Genomic DNA, 21635 nt, shown 5'->3' with positions numbered 1-21635 from the left:
AAGAATAAAACAAATAACAGTTGATATGCACAGTGCTATACTATAATAACCCAATTATTTCCCATAGTGCAGAAATGGCATGCAATTTCCACACCTGTGACTCCAGAGAGATGTTATTTGCACAGTTTGGATCTGAATGCCTTGTTAAATTTCACTATAGTGCCTTGGGTCAGATTTATGTTAAATTTCTCTTTTTATAAAGTCTGTGGTCACATATTATTTTCTGGTGTGCTGATACATACACTGCTCTCTTGCTTGGCAGGAAATCTGCCTTGATGATCAACTTCTGCATCCTTGTGGTTAGTAGCCATGCCATAAAGGCAACACCTGCAGTGAGAAGTGCCAGCTCCACAGTGGGAGGAATGAGAAAGGTGGGGATTCTGTTTTCCCCATGGCATTTCATCTGCCTTTCACAATGTAGCTCTGCTAGTAGACTATAGGAAAAAAAACCTTCAGTTGTACAGTAAGGAGATCAGTGGCCATTGTCTGAGAGGTGGGATTTTATATCTTTGCCATCAGATGCTAATGCACTTGCAACACAGAAGAAATGATTTTGATATGTATCAGGAAACACAGTCCTAATAAACAGAGGTATTTTTTCAATGAAAAAATGGCAGTCTTGTCTGATGCTTAGGGCCATACAAGCACTTGACAAATTGATTGTGGTATAAAGGATTTCTACGGCTTTGCAGAAGTCAGATTGATTTTTTTTTTTCTTTTTATTGGATATAACATTAGTTGATTGCCTTTTACATGTTCTACATTTGCATTTACAACTATGTCAAACTACCTGTCTAAATCCAAAATGCTATTGACTTCAGCTGTGCAAAGCACTCACAATCATCCTACATATTTCTGTATTTCCCTACATAATATTTTCCTGACTCTGTGCGCAAAGTTATAGGCTGTATATGAAAAGAAATAAAGATATTTTATTTTATTCTCTGCTCTCACTCTTTTTTTTTCTTTTTTACTTGAATTTTATTACATTTTTAACTTAAACAAACATTTCAGGATTTGCTGAATAATGTTTTATTGTTTGCCTTTGGCAAATGTGAAATTTCCAGTTATCTACAGCTAAAAGACATCTCCTTTAAAAAGTCATCTTCTCTGAGATGGTGGCAAAGTGCAACACCCACTGGAATTCTGGATCACTTTATAACATGCATCTGTGTGTGACCAGCTGTAGCACAACAATATACCATCATATGTACCCAAGAAGTATCACTGAATTAATGCAATTCCAGGAACTTTAAGAAATTCAAAGAAGCAAATAAAAAAGTAACTGGCTATTTTGCTTCCTGCTATAGATAGCTCTGTAAATAACAAATGAACAGTGCCCCCAAAAGAAAACCAGAGAGTTTCTTAACATGCATGAAATTCACCCCCCTTCAAAACTATGACTTTCTCTTCATTCTGAAATGAAATTGACTTGAAACAAAATTAATCTGCTAGGAGGAAAAAATAATTCTCACTGTTATGTTCCACATTATTGGGATGAATCGCTTAAAGTAAAATGTACAAAGGTTCATTGAAATAATCTCAGGAAATCCTTTATCTTTTTGGAACAGAAAGTGATTAAATGCAGCAAAGAGTTTGACTTTAAAGGTCACAGGAATACAAAGGAATAAAAAATGCCCAGTAGAATATGATCTCTTCCATATTCTTAGGGCAGCACCCAGCATCCATTTGATCATCTCTCTCTCAGGTCTACTTTCCTGCTCTCGACACTTTTCATTCGTCATTATGCAGCTTTAGAAAGAGATGTTCTTGTCTGGATCACGTAATTTCAACTTCACCCAGGACTGCTTCTCTCTAGCCCCACCTCTGGATAGCTTTATTTTATTTAATGCTTATAATGTTCATTCTACTCCACTGACTTTTGTACGGACTATTTTCTGCCAAAAGCCAAAAGTGACAAGTTATAACATTTGAAATCAAGAGTTAGTCTTTCAAATGCACACCACATACTTTTGCTGCAAAACCAGAGACACTGTTGCACTGAAGAGACAAGTGAAGTGAGACTTCAGCGTTAATTGCTTGGAAAACTGTAAGACATTTCCTGTCTATGACTCCATGGCTGAAGATACAAGTATTATCTGAAGAATTTTTATGTTTGGCTTGTTTTTTTTTTTTTCTCTCCTCACTACTCCTGAAAGTCTCCGCTTGTCATCATTTGCTTTTTGATAGTATGCTTCTATATCAAGTCATTGAAGGGTTGAAGACATACCTTGATATTTAATTTATTCATTCTGTTCTATATAAATGTTTTAAAGTGTTGTCTAGGTGTTCCTACTGCTCTTATCTATTAAAAAAAATATAAAACATGACAAGTGAAGACATAGAATTTAATACAATCCATCAACAGTGAGTCACACTATTTGAAGATTTAATTCTCCCCTCCCCCTGCTAACCTAATTTTAAATGCATTTGGGAAAATGACATGTGCAGTGTGTTCTCAATGTCTATAGATCTGGCCTAATTCAGTACAGGTGGGGATTGATTCCAAAAGACCCTACAGAAAATTTGCACACCCTTCTCACTAAATCTCATTTCAACTGTGTCAGTAAAGCAAAGAATGAAAGGTGGTTTTCAGCAGATAGGGTTCATCCTTTTGGACATTTTCATCTTAATCATTAGATTACACAATTTTCTCTTATTTCCCACCTAGAAATGTAATGCAAACATCTAGCAATGGAAAGATCATTGGTTGTGCATGTGCCTTATTTGCATATATTATCGTTAACACAGTCTTTATTTTAATATTGTCTTTATTTTTATTGTCTTTATTTTAATAAAGATAACTGCTATATTTAAAATATTGTCTGAAATGCTTCTTACAGTGAAGGCAAGAGCTAAAGATTCTTGAGCTACCAGGCAATGTAAGTAGTAACTTTGTATGCGCTCCGCTAGAAACTCAGGTATGGTCTAGAATGAAGGTAACGTTACACAAAGATGCACCACTAAGTCATGTTCAAGCTTGTACTCAGGCGACGAAAGCATCATATCGCATACCACTAGTTCCAAGACAGCAAAATGAAAAAAAAGTCATTTAAAATATCTTACAATTTTATCACCACACATAGTGATAAAGTTAGGTTACAGGGGTTAGGTGATTAAGTTAGGGTGAGTAACGTGCTTTCCAACATCTTCAGCTGCTGTTGCACTGATATATGAGGATGTATCAGCTTAAGTCAGTATGGGTGAGAGCTCTTCACTTTGGATTGGCATTATGTGTAGATGAATCAGATTCCTCTCCATCAGGCTTCATTGAGCCTGAATAAATATGCAGTGCAGTTTATTAAACTGAAATAACAATTTGCAAAGGTAAACAGAAAGGAAAAATACAATTATCTGAGAAGTCATGGTCTGCAGAGAAAGGGCCCTTAATGATCCATGAACTGCTTTTAAGGAATCCATCAAAGATGATGAAGAAAAGCAAGTTCTTACAGACTGTATGTATTGACTTTAAGTAGGCAAGGTTCTGGTTGTTGCTGGGGGAGGGGTTGCTGCAGGAGTGCCCTCTGTGAGAAACTAGGGCTGCCCTTTGCAAGGCACAGCTGGCTCTGCAATGAAATTGCTGTTGGCCACAGCTGAGCCCATCAGCCAAGTGCATGACGTCGATGTGAAAGCATATATAAGAAAAGGCAGAAAAATGCCAGACAGGAAGGGCAGAAATAAATAAATAAATTAATTATATATAATGGAGTGAGAAAAAGTAGAGGGAACACCAAGATCAGAGAAGAAGGAGGAAGAGATGTTCCATGGTTGAGCAAATGTTTCCTGCAGCCTGTGGAGGACCCATGCAGAAACAGAGGAAAAGTCTGAGAAGGATGGAGCAGCAGAGAAGAACTGCTGTGTACTGACCATAACTCCCCACCCTGTTGCACCAGTTGGAGGAGCAGGCAGAAAAGTCTCCAGTGGAGGAGTGAAATTAAACATGGTAGAAGGCAGAGTACAGCTGTTTTAGTGTTTGTCTTTCAGTTTCCAACAATCTGTATATATTTTAATTGGCAATAAATTAATTTTCCTCAAGTCAAGTCTGTTTTACCTGCAACAGTAATTGGTAAGCAATCTCCCTGTCTCTATCTGAACCCACTAGCTTTCTCATTCTTTTATTTCCCCCTGTCCTGCTGAGGAAGACAAGTCAGTGAGCAGCTGACTAGGCATTTGGCTGTTAACAGATGCTAAGGCACGATGCATATATACATATACACATAAATATATATAACCCTCAACTTTAAAACCTCTAAAGGAGTTTTAAGTTTACTTTGGAAACATTTGCTGGATTTTCAAATTAAAAAAGACTCTGCCATTTAAGAGTTATGAGAAATACCTCAAGTTCATTCTTTCAAAAATTATCCATCTTTGGTCTCTAGAAAATGGTAGGGCTCCACAGGCCTGGTTCATTCTGTCTAGGCTGGTGAATTTTTCCGTTGGAGGTAATTAGTTAATATCCTGCTGGAAAGATACAGTTTGCTCTGCAAATAATATTCCAGCATTTGCTGCAGGGAAGCTTCAATTCCTCTGTTACACTGCATGAGATTCCTTAGCTTCTGCTACAGTCCTTCTCTCTAGCTTTTGGCATGCTTAGTGGTATTTTTCATGTCTTTCGATCCTTTTCAGTTTCTTGCCTGACATGCAGGGCTTTTTTTCTCATGTGTGCTCATGTTCAGCCAATTTCCTTTTCTGTCATCTATTTCACAGAATGACAACATGAAAAAATAACTAATTTGTCTTTAAAACTCACTTTTAGCTCAGCAAATAATAATACATTGAAACTCTAAATGTATTATTATTGTATGATCTCTTTGTGTCCTTGTTTTAATCTGAACTCTGAATTACATGGGTAAAAATGTATTGACTTGAACTGGGGATAATTATACTCCTTAAATACTTTTTAAAAGTTATAAATGCTTCCATCTTCTTAAACAAAGTCTTTATGCCGAGTAATTAATTATACTATGCTATGCACACACATATATAAATATATAAATTTTATACAATTTTTTCATATGTTAGTATATATGAGTTTTATATAAAAATACGTATGCAATTGTATATTATAAACAATATTAATATAAAAATATATACATTTTCGCTTAACAAAGGTCCTGTTATCTAGCAAATGGGGAAAAAAACACACCAAGTGTCAAAGTCTCTCACCTTTTTCTGTAAATCCACCAAAGATGATTCTTATCACCACATTAACTGGAAGCTTGTTTTGTATTATTAGTTAGCATTCAACGAATTCACCACTATATACATATACGTGTATGTGTATTTATACAGATGCATATAAATATGTATAATTTATATTACATGTGTATATATATAATTCTCCATGCTTACTTACAGGTATTCTGATGCTCAGTGGGACTATCAAATGATGCAAAGGTGGGTGAAAAAGGCAAACATTGCAAAAGAAAGGCAAGACAGAAGGTTTTGAAGACTTTCTGGCAAGCCAGTGTCATTTCAGTCCCTAGAATATTATGGAACAAATCCCTCTGGAAGCCATTTCCAGACATGCAAAGGGCAAGAAAATGGCAGGCAAAACGCAGGATGAGTTTGCCCAGAGCAAATTGTGTCTTAGCAGCCTGATCGCCTTATGTGATGAGCACAGGCTCAGTGCATAAACGGAGAGCAGTGGATACAGCTCTTTATTGCAGTAGCACCTTCAACACAATCTCTTGCAATATTCTCACAGGCAGATTGGTGAGATAGGAACAGCATAAGCATGGACTTATACAGTGGACTACCATACTTTTGGATTCTCATCAGTGGATACTTGCAATGTGTCCAATACTATTTAACATCTTTGTTAGCAATCTGGATGAGGGATAGTGCTCTCTCTCAATGCGTTTGCCAGAAATGCCAAGTTGGAGTGAGCTGGCAATGCGTGGGAGGGCAGAGCTGCTATTCAGAGGGGTCTTGACATTCTGGAGAAATGGGTAGATAGGAAACTCAGGAACTACGTAAAGACAACTGTGAAATGCAGCAATACAGGCTGGGCAACAAACAAATTGAAAGCAACTTCACCAAAAAGGGACTGTAGTCTCAGGTGGACAACATGATCATGAGGCAACACTCTGACCTTGCAGAGATGCAGACCAACTGCATACTGACCTGTATTAGCAGGAGTATAGACAGCAGGTCCAGGGAAGCAATTTTTCTCTGCCTTGCACTTGTCATACCATGTGTAGTGTGTTGTGTGCAGTTTTGCTCTCCAGTGCAAAACAGATATTGAGATACTGGAGTGATTCCAGAGGGCAACCAACATGATGTAGACATACTGAAGCATGTGACATACACTGAAAGGCAGAGAGAACTGCATTTCTTCAGCCCAAAGAAAGGAAGATTGACGTGAGACCCATTTGCTGTTTTCATCTATTTCACGGAATTATATAGATAAGATGGATCCAAATTGTTGTCAGAGGTGTATAGTGATACACAGTGGCAGGATAAGAGGCAATGGAGACAAATTTGAACATAGATATTCTGAATAGGTTTGAGAATATATATATTTTTTCTTTTTATGAAGGTACTTAGTCTCTAAATCAGATTGTGGAATTTCCATCCTTGGAGATTACGAAACTTTATTAGAAGCAACATATTAGCAACCTACTGTAGTTTACCCTGCTTTGAGTTGAGGGCTGGGCAAGACACCCATAAGAAATCCTTTTCAAATCAAACCTAAATTAGCCTTCAATTCTTCAATTCAATTTCTATCCACCTGAATGTTTAAAAAACACCCTCAAACCAGAGAAACTTTGAAAAAGAATATGTAAACATCTACTGAAAGAGAATGTTGCGTGCATTCTATACTAAAAAAGACTCCTAATCTTTGTATACTGGGCATAATCTCTGTTGACAGCAGCCGTACTATAGACTTCAGTTTATGGACGTAAGCAGTGAACCCTTTAGAATTTTGCACAAATCGTGCAGTATATGTATAGAAACTTTTGGTGGTTGTTGGGGTTTTGGAGGTTTCTTGTCTAACAACACTGCAAAGTATATCTGTATCTTCTGGGAGTGCTATAAATATATCTGATTACTTCTTGATTTTGAAAACACTAATTTTAGTTTCAATGTGGATTAAATTTTCCAGTTATACCTTCTTGATACAAATAGCATCCACTGTCCAAGCTGGTATGTAATTGAGGCTCTGGGAGTTTGACTGCTCTTGTGCTAATTAAAATCTAATCATCATCATGAGAACAAATACCTACTGAGACTCTTTATAACTCCTAAAGGATCTTCTCAAAGTTTGCAGACAGACACATTCTTCGTCAAGTATGAAGACTACTTAAGATGCTGAACATATTAAAGTTCTTCCACAGTTCTTCCAGGCTTAGGCACAGGAATGATCTCACCCTCAGTTCTGTGATTAAACCTGTATGACCATTTTAGTTTTCTAAAGGTGACTGAGGATCCCTTTTCCCTTCCATCTCCTCACCCAATGTTACATGGCCACAGTTAAGGCTACGGTAAAAGCGTTTTAATGATCGGCTATATCTTCATTATTACTTTTTTAAAAACCTGATTATAATATCAAGCCAGAAATCATGAAGGGTTCATGCCTTTTGTAAGAATGTCATCTAACAAAGAAATACTGATATATTCATACACATATGGGTAGTGCAGCACAAACTTGATTTATGCATCCAAGTAAAGATACTACTACTTGTTTAGAAACCAAAAATACACTTTAAGAAAGTGATTTTGGATACACTGAGACTATAAACACTCACTCTGAACTGCCTGGAACTTAGCATGAATTCCATCCATTGGCTCTTGAGTGTCTTTGGAACATTAAGTTCTTCCAGGCAATTAAATAAGAAATAAAATCATATCATGAAAAATTCAAGGGAGCATAAGAATCATGATGTAGGTAAATAAAAATGTTATTGCATGCTTTATTCCACCATTAGACTTTAAGAATAAGCAGACTGTGATAAGGAATTTCACTTTTTTAGAATCAATTTTAGGCAAAGAAATGTCAAGAAAGTTTAAACAGTGGACATTTCAAACTTCAAAAATAATGATAAAAATTATTGTAGGCCTTTGAATTGTGAACTCTCAAGTACTACTTCTTAGTACAGTCCTTCTGGAGAGTCATCTTAAAAACCACTCACTTCACTGATTTTCAAGCTGCATTTGTTACCCTTCTGCTGTACATTATCTGCACATGTCAACAGTAGCTAAGAATAGCTAATTATAATCATGGGAGCTTGACAATTATGAACAGCAAGTTCCTTGTTGCCCTTCCGCCATAATTTTCTAGTACTGAAAGTGTGTGAAAACTGTCAAAAGTTAAAACTGGTACCAGATTCTACATCTTTCGTCTGCAACTGCAGGGAAATTTTCACAAAGTGTATAGCAGGAGGCATAATTCCTCAATGAGGTGTGCAAAAATAAAAACGGAACAGTTCTAAGATGCTACATATGAACACAGGGATACTTAGTTCACTCATTTAAAAAAATAAATATTGTAATTATGATCCACATTTCTTTTGGCTAGGTCTCTGAGTCACACTAGCAGCTAAATCAAACTAGTTTTAGCTGGAATATAAAGGCAGGCCAAAGTAATGAAGCCAACTTCTATTAAACAAAAGAAACAAAAAATGAGAGTGCCTTAGAGAAAACAATTATTTGGGGGTGGAGTGCTATACTGAGTTTTGACACTGTCATTTAGACTGCATGGCAATATGAAGGGAGGCATCATAAGACTTGGGTTTTGTCCCGTTTTAATGGGGAAGGCAGCAGGACTCAGCCTGTTTATCTGAAGCAAAGTAAAAGCTGTAGTTAGCTTTGGCCTCCATGGGAGAGCCTTGTGTCTTAACAAAAAGGAACTCTGACTGATAGGCCAAATTCAGGCCAGCTAGTCAGCTCCCTTGGGATGTATCTACCAATACGGAAGAGTTTCTTCTCTCCTCCATCTCATGAAAAATGGAATAGGAAGTACCAAAGAGGATAAATTTTAGGTCTTTTGGGCCACTGAAATTATGTGGGCATGGAAGGAACCACTCAACCACAACATCAGAGACATTCAGTCAGCAGGGTACAAGTGACTGTAAGAAAGAAAATCAAGATTACCATAGATATCATAAGAAAAATAACTTACGATGGAATTTTGTAAGGGGATTTTTAAGATGTACAAAACTTCCTATACATATTAGTAAATGTTTAGAAAGAGTATCACAGGTGGCAAAAGGCAGAAATAAAGGTGATAATACAGGAAAAAGCATGGGAAAATGGGGAAGAAGGAAAGACAAAAGGCACCAGTCATCTAAACAGTGGTTCAGTATAATTCTCTGTTCAAGACCTGCATTTGATTGTTGCAATCTGTCCTGTCCTCTTACCAAACTCTATTTCCTGTGTGAGTCTTTGTGCATAAAAGTGTGTAATCTGGTAATGCACTTTATGCTGGTGTAGCTGGTGATTTGGAAAAGAAGACCAGAACCTGGAAGGGCTTAAGGTCAGAGACTGGATAAAAACTAGCTGAGGGTCTGGATATGGACTGGGGATAATCTATTAAGATCTGATCTAGGGTCCGAGGGACCCATGCCGAGGGAATCATGTCAACGAGGGTGTATAGATGTTCGAACTGGTGAATTTCAGGCCTGATCAACTATGCAAGAGGAACAGGCTAGGCTCATCTATGTTCACATTAATGTGTGTACAGTTAATGCAAATGTGGCTTTCAGTAAAGGCCTTGCCCCACTATTTGTGTTAATCTGTGTGGCCTGACATTTTTCTATTGTGTACACATGTATTTGCATCTTTTGAATATATGCTCGGCCCCATTATTGAGCTGGGAATGGGGAGCAGCAGCAGCCACCCTTAGAAAACTGTGAGGAAAATTCCCCTGGGTTTGCCTTTCTTTCACAGCTGAGATTTTTAATGTTATAGTTGTACAGCTGTGCTCAGAACTGACAGGATGTTTTTTCCTTGCCACCTGTACCTCTATACCTGACACCACTCATAGAGAAGCAGGTCTGTGAGCATTTCTGCTGGGTTCTGCAGCAATGTCTTTCAAATTTCCTGGTGCTTTAAGCATTTCTTTTTTAATCTTGCTTCAAAGAACATGGCCTATCTCTGAAGCCCTGGAATCATTCAAATCTGAAGCACGCTAGGGTTTCAGAGTCACACTGTGTAATTTGAAGGATTTGAAGCACCTGGGAAAATCTGGAATGTATTTATTAATTATCTTCTTATAGCACTAAAGATATATGTAGAGTCATACAGTCAAAATAAAAGGCATGATTTTTTCTTTTTCTCTCACAGAAATGTTAAATTTAGGTGATTGATCATATAAAGTGACAATAAGTGATAGTAAATGTCAGAGTATAACTTGGTTCTCAAACTCTCTGGACCAGGTTCTAACAACAGGTAGAGTACTTCGCTGCAAGGGAATTTTGAACCCACAGATTAGTTTCATACCTGAATTTTGGAAGCTTAAATGAACCAAGCTTCTGAATCTTTTCAAGGTGGTTTTTCCTGTGCCAGTATTGATATCTGAGACTGAAAGTCAGCTTATTGCTGGAGGTGAAATATGTGATTGAAGTCATGATTTTTAACTGTAACTTGTTATACCTGCATAACTGCTGTGAAATAAGAGGTTCCCACAAAAGTACATGAAGTACTTTCTCAGGAAACCCACTTGTCAGACAGTAACTTTTCCTCCAGAGTGGATTTTAGTTAAACTTAAAAAATGAAAACTCTTGGTTCTTGGTGCAGCTTACTCAAAAATATCTAATTTTGCAAAGTGGCATAAACAGTATTCCTGTGACTGAAAACTCAAAAGCACCCTCTATCACCCTGTGCCAACAGTGTGTGTGTGGTAAACATCCTTCATCTCTTGTGTTATTACTAGGAATTGAAACTGGAAAATAATTTACTGAGGCCATCTGTTTGTTAGAGAAGGGTCCAAAGCAAAGATTCACTCCATGTTTGTTGGAGCTAGGGTCTAGCTGTACAAACTCAGTCCATTTGTACTGTTAGCTTCAATGTGAAATGGACTTTCCACTCCAGCTCCTTGCTTTTCTGTTAGCTTTTCTGTTTCTGATTGTTATTTAGAATTGTCTATTGTCATTGCTGGCAGAAGTAAGCTTTCCCTACATATATATTCATGCACAGAAAATAAAATAAAATCTTGAATTTGCAACTCATCTCCAGACTCCCCTCAATTTTCCTGTTCATGGGTAGCTTTTTTCTTTCTCACCCACTCGCCTAGGCATGAACTGATGTCCTATTTTTGTATCATATCTTTAATTTCAGGCTCAGCTTTTCAAGTCTTCTTAGTCAAACAGAAAATGGATAAAAATTTTAGACTTGACAAGAGACTCACAATTTTTTCCACCTTCTTTGCAATTATCAGTCACTTCAAGGTACTTAAATGTATGGAGCAGTAGACCTGAAGATAACTGTAGTAATTTCCCTTCTTTCCTCAAGATCTACTCCTTACAGATGATATCCTTTGACTGTAGGACACCATTAAAGATCAGGTGGAGGAGCAGTGGGTGCATGAAGTTGTAACAAAGGTACAATCACAAAAGTGTAACTACATTCTCCTTTTTCTTGTGCAATCCTTTCTGTATACGTCAGTTGTCAGATATGAAAGCATATAAGAACAGATGAGCTATCTTGACATGGGCTTGTACTAAAAATATAGAGGTCAATAGTTTGATTAGTATTCTGGGTTTTATGTTAAAGTATATAATTTTTTCCATGAACAGCTTAACACGGTTAAAGTTATTTTGTTCCTTTTGTGACTATAAAATCTTACAAGCTCGAAAACACTGGCACTATGTGTGCTATATTAAGTATTAATGGGATTAAATAGCAAAGCTGATTTCTTTTAGTCGGTAAATCAGCAGTTCAAGGGATTATTCCCCAGGAAGTTAAAACATTTACAGTGCCACATATACAGCATCATTTGGATTCTGATGGGTCAAACATAAATTTGTCACTTAGGTGACAGGAAATTCCTGTTGTTATGACTAGTCATATTTTTGTAGCACACTAAAGCCTGGCTTTGAAGAACAGTTATAACCTGGCTTATATTATTGTGCAGATAATTAATTGCAGGTGCACATAACTGAGATAAAATTTGTTGCCAGTGCCAAGCTGTGACATAAAGCTAAGGAAACTGGCATTGAAAATAATGCCTAAAGGGTTTGGCTCCTACTACTGTTCAAATTGATGGCAAAACCAGGATCTGAACAGGAACAGAATTTAGTCCTAACTGTTGTTTGTTTTGCCTGTGAGTGAGACTCCATTTCTTTTGATGTAAATTGACATGTCTTCGTCAGACAAATTCTTCTCATTATGGACTCTAGGATTACTTCATGACCTAAGGCATTCATAGCTCCAAACTCCTCTTGGTGTTTTAAAAAATAATATTTTTAAGCCTATCCCCTCTCTTAGTACATTTTTGGGTCCTTAACTTCTCATGCTTCTGTAAAACCAAGCACTGTAACACAAGGCCTGAAAACATGAGCACTGTTACTGCACAGAGCAAGGGGAGATGCACAGAAGTTGAATAATGCGCTGCAGCAAACACACTTTTTTAGCTGATTCCTAACTGCAGTGTCTGAAGGTGAAATATCAAAAGTTAAATTCAGGACTCAGTTTAGGATGTTTCACTCCTCTCAGGCAGAACTGACTATGAAAAGCAAGTAAATATTTGCCACCTGTATTTTTCTCCCTCTAGCTTTTAATTAAAAATGTCTTCTTTTGGTTTTGTTTTCTTAATCATGAGCTGCGTTTACTTCTATAGAGAAAGAAGGCAGGATGCTGCCAGACAAAAGCATCCTCCACATCTTTTCTATTCTTTGCCAAGTCCATGAATTGTGTGCATTATGATTCTAGTCTTTCATATCAGATATGATCTTCTATGATTTCCATGGTATTCAGAAACTTACCCATGCCATTGCATAGATAGTATTTGTGCAATCAGTCCTCTCAGCTGCACTGAATACAGCTGCCAGACTAAAGTAACATATGGAAACTCCTTGACTTCAACTCTTACTGGCAAATACAGGAAACACTAACATTTAAGACTGGAGAAAATGGTAAAAGAAAGAAAGTGAGGACACATTGCTTTTAAAAACCGTCATAAAAAGTAAAAAAAAAAAAAAAAAAAAGGAGAGAAAAAAATAAGGACCAGGCTGCCTGTGTTAGCATGCATTTGCAAGGAAGAATCATTTAGTCAACTCAATAAATAAATAAATGCTGAGTTTTCTAATGAACTTCTCAGGAGTCTCAAAACAACAATGAAAGGAAGAAAAGGCTGATCTCCTTTACTAGTAGAAATCAATGTTGTTTCTAATATATATATATATATAATGAAATTTTGATACTATACAGGTGGACTGTCAGGGGGGCATAATTATCAATTTCTGTAGTAATTTTATTAGTGGCAATTATGGAGTTTTGCATCAGAATTGGATTCTACCCCAACAGTGAAGCTGTCTAGGTGGTGAATAATTTTATTCTCCATACTGTAGCAGCAGAGAAATCAATTATGGATACACACACCCCCCTCCTCTCTGTTAGTCATATTTGAAGTTTTGACGCTGCGCATTCCGTTTATTTGCTGCTGGCCTAATAATCCCCGGCATGCTGGGAAAACCTTTGCTCTTTGACAGAAGTAATAAAGCTGTCTGCACGATTCCCTCTTGTGAGACATGGAGTGCTCCCATTTCATTTAATCTGGTGGTGTGCAGTCTTTTCAAAGTAAACACTTCACAGGGACCAAATGGGGAATGACATCCCATTGACTGGCCTGTGTGACCAAAAATATTAAAAACTTTCTTGTCAGGTAAAAAAACAATGACTCCTAATTTCAGATTTCTCTCTCCTCCTTCCCTCCCCCATGAAGAAACCTGTATGCAAAGAAACCTGGGTCAAATGTTTTTTGGCACTCATTTCTGCTACAGCATGTATCTTCCTGTGGAAGTGCTTCAGCTTTCCCCTGCTCTTCATTCACTCATTCCCCCTGAATGGCAGCATACAGAAAATGAAGAGATCTAAATGCCAGCAGGAGGCTGGCTGCTTTCTTCTAGGCATGTCCTGAGCCCAGTCACCCAGAACAACTTGTGATCCCTGGACAAAGACGCTCACAGCAGGTGGCCATATCAAGAAATTTTCCTCCTGGAATTAGATATTATTCCAAGAATCACTACTGAGTCAAACATAATGCCCCATCCTGCTGGGTCAAGTAGGATTTCATTTCAATTTCTTTACACAACGATGCGTTTCATCTTGTCTGCCTACAATGACAGTGCTCAGGCATGAAATAAATTGAAGTGCTTGAAAGGCAGAATTATCCCTTGAACCTGCAGCATTCCCGACCCCAAAAACATACATTGTCAAGTGAGTTCCAGATAAGCAGGATCTTTACCGAGTGTTTGTGCTGCTTGGCTTCCTTTAATCATACTCCCTTTTGTAAAAGGGATTTTCGAGGGGAAAGATAAATCATTGCTGAGGAAAAAGGTCATTTTCAAAAGGCTTTAAGAGCTTCATTTTGTGTGGCTTTTCAAGGTGAAACAGGTAATTCAGTGCAGCAAAAACCTTTTGTATTCAACTTAATTCACAGTTCACACTACCAAGAAAAAAAGTAACAAATAGCTTGAATAAAATTCTTCATTAAAATTGTTCTTATAGGTGTGCGAGCCACATTTTGTTGTTTGTTAATACATTGGCCTGAATATTGAAAAATAAATTTATGACTACTACTGAAGCTATATATCCCGGTATTAAATCATCTGTGCTCCCAGTATTGGACCATTTTCTTGCTGTAGTACAAAAGTCATCAATCACTTCTTCTGGGAATCACTTTTGTAACCAGTATACTGAATATACGGATACTGAGACATCCAGGCGTATCACTGGCATCCTACCCACAACCAGACAGGGACTCATATTTTCAGGGTAGGGAAGCAAAAGTTTTGCAATATTTCATGGATAATGAGTCTGCCCTGGACAGAGGGACTCTTTCTGCACCTCTTTGAGACTACCAGTGCAGGCCTTCCAGATATCTGGTCATAGACATCTATCTTTGTTTAAGATGTCTGTACTCTGCATTTTAACCTCAAGATACGAGCTCAGCATTAGAATGACCAGATGAGTATACGTAACTTAGGTTAGTAGACTAAGTCATGATCCTTTCAGCTATAACAGATACACTTCTCCACCCTTTCTGTTTTTTCCCACTGAACTGAGTATCCTCTAAAGCATGGCTGCATACTGGGAACAGCTATGCAAAATGTTCATTCATGTTAATTGCATCATTTATGACCTTAAATAATAACCCTAATCAAGAAGGCTGTCTGTTATAATTACAAAATATTTTTAAAGAATTCATATATATCAAGAATAGGGAATACAGAAATGGATCGGGTTTGTGTACTTGTTTTTCCCACACATATATAAAATGTGTATAAATAATGTTGATCAAAACACAGTCATGTTCAACTCTGATCCAGATTGCATACCTGCCCTAAAACTACATTGGAGATTCAAGATAATTATATTTTAGTGGGAATAGGCAGAAATGCTGATAAAAATGGACTTTCTTCTGTGAGATTACTTCATTATTTTGTTATTTCCTTTCAAAGAAATAACAACCCTAAGGAAATACAGCCAAGATCACAGATAGAATATGCCTGATGTGGTGTGGGATCTCATGAAGAAATCTTGTTCCCTAAACTCGTCTTCTTGTCCTTATTATATCTACTTTAACAAAAAAATATTACCCCTGGCTTCAAATCCTTCTTTGTGAATGATAGTGTGTTTATAAAGAAGTGTTTTACGGAGATTGTACATAGCATATGAGATGAGTCATGTTCATGAACTGAGACAAAGTACTGTGAACCTAGTTTAAATTTTCAATATATCGCATCTCTCCAAACCAAAAGACATGGGCCAAGTACCCAACTGATGCTCTTGATCCAGTGGAGAGGATGCAAATATAATACTTTAATACAATAATAAATGAAATTATTAGTTCATTTAGGAGACAGACTGTATTAAAGAAAGATGATTAGTGTATTAGTTTTGTAAACAATTCATGAATCAATAAATAAATAATGATAAGATTTTTATTCTGCACAATTATTTTTGTGATATCCTGGTGGCTGTAAGAAGCCATGCCAGTCTTGGAAAGAATTCTCTATCAGTATGATTATTAGAGTGGATAAACCTTGCCTGTAACACAAGAAATAGCCAGAGTAGAAGAGAATAAATATGGGAAAGGCATGGTTTCACAGAATTTATTATTAAGACTATAACAACTCATGCAGTCATTGATGTCTTTCTGACTACTCTTACTCTAATGTAAGACTATCCTAAATTAGTCTTAGATCCGTTCATACCTCCAGAAAGAACAAATGTGCTCCTAGAGGTAATTTAATCACAAGGGCAATGTCTGTTTTCATATAAACCCTTTCTCTTCAAGGCCTACAAAGCAAGGTATAAGTTCTATTCCAGTGAAAATTTTGGACGCATGTATACTAATTTTGTAGTAAATCAGGGCCTCTCAGAGTATTCCAGCATCTTCAGAGGAAAGGTTACAGGGGAAATCCTAGTTAATTTTCCTGAGTAGATAATTAGCCTATTAATGTGATCTGAATCAGAAATATTCTGGTGTGGATTTACTTTTTCCAAATGTAATAGATCAGAAAAAAACCCAAACTTATACTAAATTTAAGTTTGTGAAAAAAAAATCCATCTTGTAGGGAAGAACATATATTCTCATAGTTATTACTTGTTCAAGATCAGAATTTGTACCACATACCTGTTTGTTGTTCTTAACCTTAAACTTCTGTTTTTTTCTCACATGGCCATTAAGTTTTTTTCCTAGCGAGTTTTTTAGCCTCTTTCCCCCCTTCTTTTTCTGTTTTCTCAAAACTCGATAATGCCTAAAGTTATATCAAAAATACAAAGCAAATTTTCTTTAGTAGGGAGATCAAGGTTACATTTATTAAAAACCAAGCATATCTCTTAGACATCCCACCTTCATGCACGGAAAGACATGGCATAATTTTTTTAGTAATCTTGTCCATTGGCTATGAAACTGCCTGAACAGAAATTAAGAGATGAGATAAAATGTTGTGGTTATATCATCTTTATCTAAATCTTGTCAACACAACAATTCTCTGTAATTAGAGTGCCAGAAAGCTAATGACCCTATGGTTTCAGAGGGCACCAGAGAAACAGAGAGGACAATTTATTTTCATTCTTAAAACACTGCAAGGAGCTAGCAATCATGAAAATGAAAACAAGATAGTTAATTGTCTTGATAATTAAAGCATATGCATAATATTTGTCTCATTTCCTTAAGATTTCAAACTATTACATTGAAAAAAGAAAAATCGAAACAAAGTACCTTTCATGTTGGTGCAGTGAAATAGTGGAAATGTTTAGTCCAAAGCTAAATGTTCCCTCCTCTTCTCTTTTTTCTTAGAGTGTTAATTTGATGTTTATTCTGAATTGCAGCTGGAATACACAAAAAAAAAACTTCTTGTTTCATGATTTTGTCCTGTCTTGTAATTTTTCTTCTTTATAAAAGAATGCTTCCAGTTGGCATTGTTTCTGACGTTTTGCTTGTTTGTTTTCTAATAAAAATTAAAATTAAGATAAAATACAATTTCCATAAATGTGTATTTATATCAAGTCACCAAAATGAATACAGGGGAAATCACTTAAATCGCACCACAGATATTATGTTATGATCAAATTCAGTTTTTCCATTATTTTTTAATTGAAAGAAACAAAAATACCTCTCAATCATAAGTTCATTTTCTTAGCTCACAGCATTTACATCAACAGCTATATATGTCAAGGGGGGAGTTTACAAGACCATTTGTCAGGTTTTCATTACTGATAAACACACACACAAACACACAAACACACACACACCCTCCATACAGTACAATAATTTCTTTTTGATGTGTTCTTATCTGAACATTTGATCAGTAATTTGTTTGCTGACTCTGGTGCTGAAGTGGCTCTAGAAATAGCAGATGAACAGTTATAGTTTGCAATAAGCCTAGTCTTTATTTAAATAAAAACCCTGCATAAAAATAGTGTCATATTTGCTGAGTCCAGCTGATGAGTTCGTTTGTGTGTACAAATAAAAATATATAAGCATGGCTTTCTCTTAGATATTCCTTATAGTCAGACATGCTGTGATCTGTCATGTGTAAATTGGAAAGTTGCAGAAATGTGCATTTTCTCAAATATATGTGTGGAAGCATTCTTCTGCACCTTTTTTATTATTTCATAGAGAACTTCTCTCTAAATTGGAGTGATATCAATTTGATGGATGGACCACTCGGTGGATAAAGAACTGGCTGGATGGCCGCACACAAAGAGTTGTGGTCAATGGCTCAATGTCCGGCTGGAGACCAGTAACGAGTGGTGTCCCTCAGGGATCAGTGTTGGGACCGGTCTTGTTTAACATCTTCGTCGCTGACATGGACAGTGGGATTGAGTGCGCCCTCAGCAACTTTGCCGATGACACCAAGCTATGTGGTTTGGTTGATACGCTGGAGGGAAGGAATGCCATCCAGAGGGGCCTTGACACACTTGTGAGGTGGGCTGATGCCAACCTCATGAAGTTTAACCATGCCAAGTGCAAGGTCCTACACCTGGGTCGGAGCAATCCCAGGCACAGCTACAGGTTGGGCAGAGAAGAGATTCAGAGCAGCCTTGCGGAGAAGGACTTGGGGGTGTTCGTTGATGAGAAAATGAACATGGGCCAGCTTCAGTGTGCACTTGCAGCCCAGAAAGCCAACCGTATCCTGGGCTGCAGCGAAAGGAGCGTGACCAACAGCTCCAAGGAGGTGATCCTGCCCCTCTACTCTGCGCTCATGAGACCTCACCTGGAGTATTGTGTGCAGTTCTGGTGTCCTCAACATAAAAAGGACATGGAACTGTTGGAACAAGTCCAGAGAAGGGCCACAAGGATGATCAGGGGACTGGAGCACCTCCTGTATGAAGATAGGCTGAGAAAGTTGGGGCTGTTCAGCCTGGAGAAGAGAAGGCTGCATGGAGACCTCATAGCAGCCTTCCAGTATCTGAAGGGGGCCTATAGTGATGCTGGGGAGGGACTCTTCATTAGGGACTGTAGTGATAGGACAAGGGGTAATGGGTTAAAACTTAAACAGGCGAAGTTTAGATTGGATATAAGAAAGAAGTTCTTTACTGTAAGGGTGGTGAGGCACTGGAATGGGCTGCCCAGGGAGGTTGTGAATGCTCCACCCCTGGCAGTGTTCAAGACCAGGTTGGACGAGGCCTTGGGTGATATGATTTAGCGTGAGGTGTCCCTGCCCATGGCAGGGGGGCTTGGAACTTCATGATCTTAAGGTCCTTTCCAACCCTAACTATTCTATGATTCTATGATTCTAACTCACCTTTTCTTGTTGGGAATTTTAGCCATTTCCCAGGGGAAGTTCCTCAATGGACAATGAGGGATCCATCATCCTGACTAGGATGTTATAACACCTAGTCTTTGGGAGCTTTATTTCCCACTTGTGCAAGTGAGAAGCCTGACAGTGCAGCGCATCAGGACAGGGAGCACAAAGCAGAAATGGAGGTACACCACTCCCACACAGGAGCCCACAGCAGAGGGATGCCCACCAGCTAAAAAATGCAAAGTGCATTGCACCTACCTGGAATTATCTACTTAGCCCTTTACAAAACTCGTATATTTTTCACTGCCAGCTCAGCATTAGCATGTACATCCATAAACTCCCTTAACTGAAAAAGTCTTCTAAATAAGCTGAATATCATCTGCAGTATAGAGCTAATGGCCAAATCTTTTATATCATAATTCTTTTTTTTTCAGTTTTGTAGGTTTATTAAACAAATCAGGTCCTTTTCTACAATGCTGTAATCCCTGCATTCTAGAATTAAGACAGCAACAGACAAGAATGACCTTAAGAATTTTATATACACTCTAACTTGCATTTACAGTGTTTTAATTTGGGCAAATGAAGAGGGTATAATTCATGAAATTACTACAGAGTTAGTTTTTCTTTTTGAATCAGTTCTCCTGTAGAGCCTTATGCTTTGGAATCATATGAATATTTTGACATGCTTATACATTCAGTGTCCATCAAATTAAAATTAAAGACATCTCTGAAGGGGGATTGCTGTAGATAGTAACGTTATCACATTATCTTGAGTAAATCATTCTGTTCTCTTGTTTTTATTGTTTACTTCTATACAACCAAATTATTTTACTCTGTCAGGCACTGTACATATACAAATGACAATGACAGACTATGGCTCAAAGAATTCATGTCCTTACAATAATTAAAGTCTTAGCAGACAAAACACAAAGAGAAAAAAGCAAGATTAATGATTAATGATTGGTACAATAAAAAGTCATTTCTACATGCCAGTGCCAGGACCATCTTTTTAATATACATGTTATACAAGGACCAGCAATGACTTCCAGTATCTGAATATGGAAAATGGTCTCTCTTACCTAGAGAAGATATGAAGATAGCAATGAATAAAATATGTACAAATATATTCCTGGAACTGATGGTCAAAGAAGATCTTTTATGGGAACATCAAGAAAAGTTACCAATAAATACCACCCAAGTCATCAAAATAAACTAATTGAATAGAATGGTGTACTCAGAGTTCAGTTTATGAAAATATTAAAATGTCATTCAAAACCCAGTTGCAAACAATTAACATTCTATTTAATTTGAAGTTCTTTATATATAAGGTTATAAATCTGTATTTAAAAAAAACAAACAATAAGATGACGTTCCTGTGCTTTCATTTATAAGAAGTGTATTTGGAAAACTTTATGATTTCTTCATTTTTCTAAATTTCATCCATAAGCATGGGGTGTTCTATTTCAAGTGTCATTCAGCTTAGAAAGAAGGCAGCTTTGTAACAGCTAAATGAGTTAGCAGCAAAACTTACTAACTTTAGGGATCCAGTCTTTCTCAGTTTTAAAAATTAAAGTAAGAAAATGTTCCAGAATAATAATAAAAAAAAATTAAAGCTGGTTTATTAATTTTGTTATTGATGGTTTTATACCAGTATTCTCATAATCTACCAGACATCTACCACCAACTAACTTTAAGCTCTAAGTGAAAAATTCATGACTGGAATTTTCCTAGTTCTGTGAGAACTAGTCATGAGATATTATTGAGTTAATTATAATAAGCATTTTTAATTTTAAAGCCTATTTCTGATTGATCTACAGAGACAATTTTCACAGGTACAAAGGGATGATGTCAATAAAAATACCCACTAGATGTTTCAATATGAGGCCTTTAAGGTGAGACATGATTCTCAAAAAGCTCTCACTATTGTACAGGCATTGGCACCAAAGTAAGCTTTTTTTTTTATGACCCTTTTGTGAAGACTCAGTGTATTCTTTCTAATGCCAGGGGCAGTCATGCTGGTATTCAGGATGAACTTACATATCTTAGATGGACATGATGTGAAATCTATTGGTATAAAAAGCATATTTACAACGTGTGCATCAAGTCTCACAGTTCTAGTGGTGGATTGCTCTGCTTGAAGCATCCTCTGCTTGAAGGATGGAAGATCAGGCAAATGGAACAGAAATCACTGAGGAATTGGCTTGATCCTGTTCC

This window comes from Pezoporus flaviventris, unplaced genomic scaffold (genome assembly GCF_033815535.1).
Source record: "Pezoporus flaviventris isolate CSIRO_AGI_PZ_B2104156 unplaced genomic scaffold, CSIRO_AGI_Pfla_v1 ptg000031l, whole genome shotgun sequence".
NCBI lineage: Eukaryota > Metazoa > Chordata > Aves > Psittaciformes > Psittacidae > Pezoporus > Pezoporus flaviventris.
Note: the sequence above shows the minus strand (reverse complement) of the source record.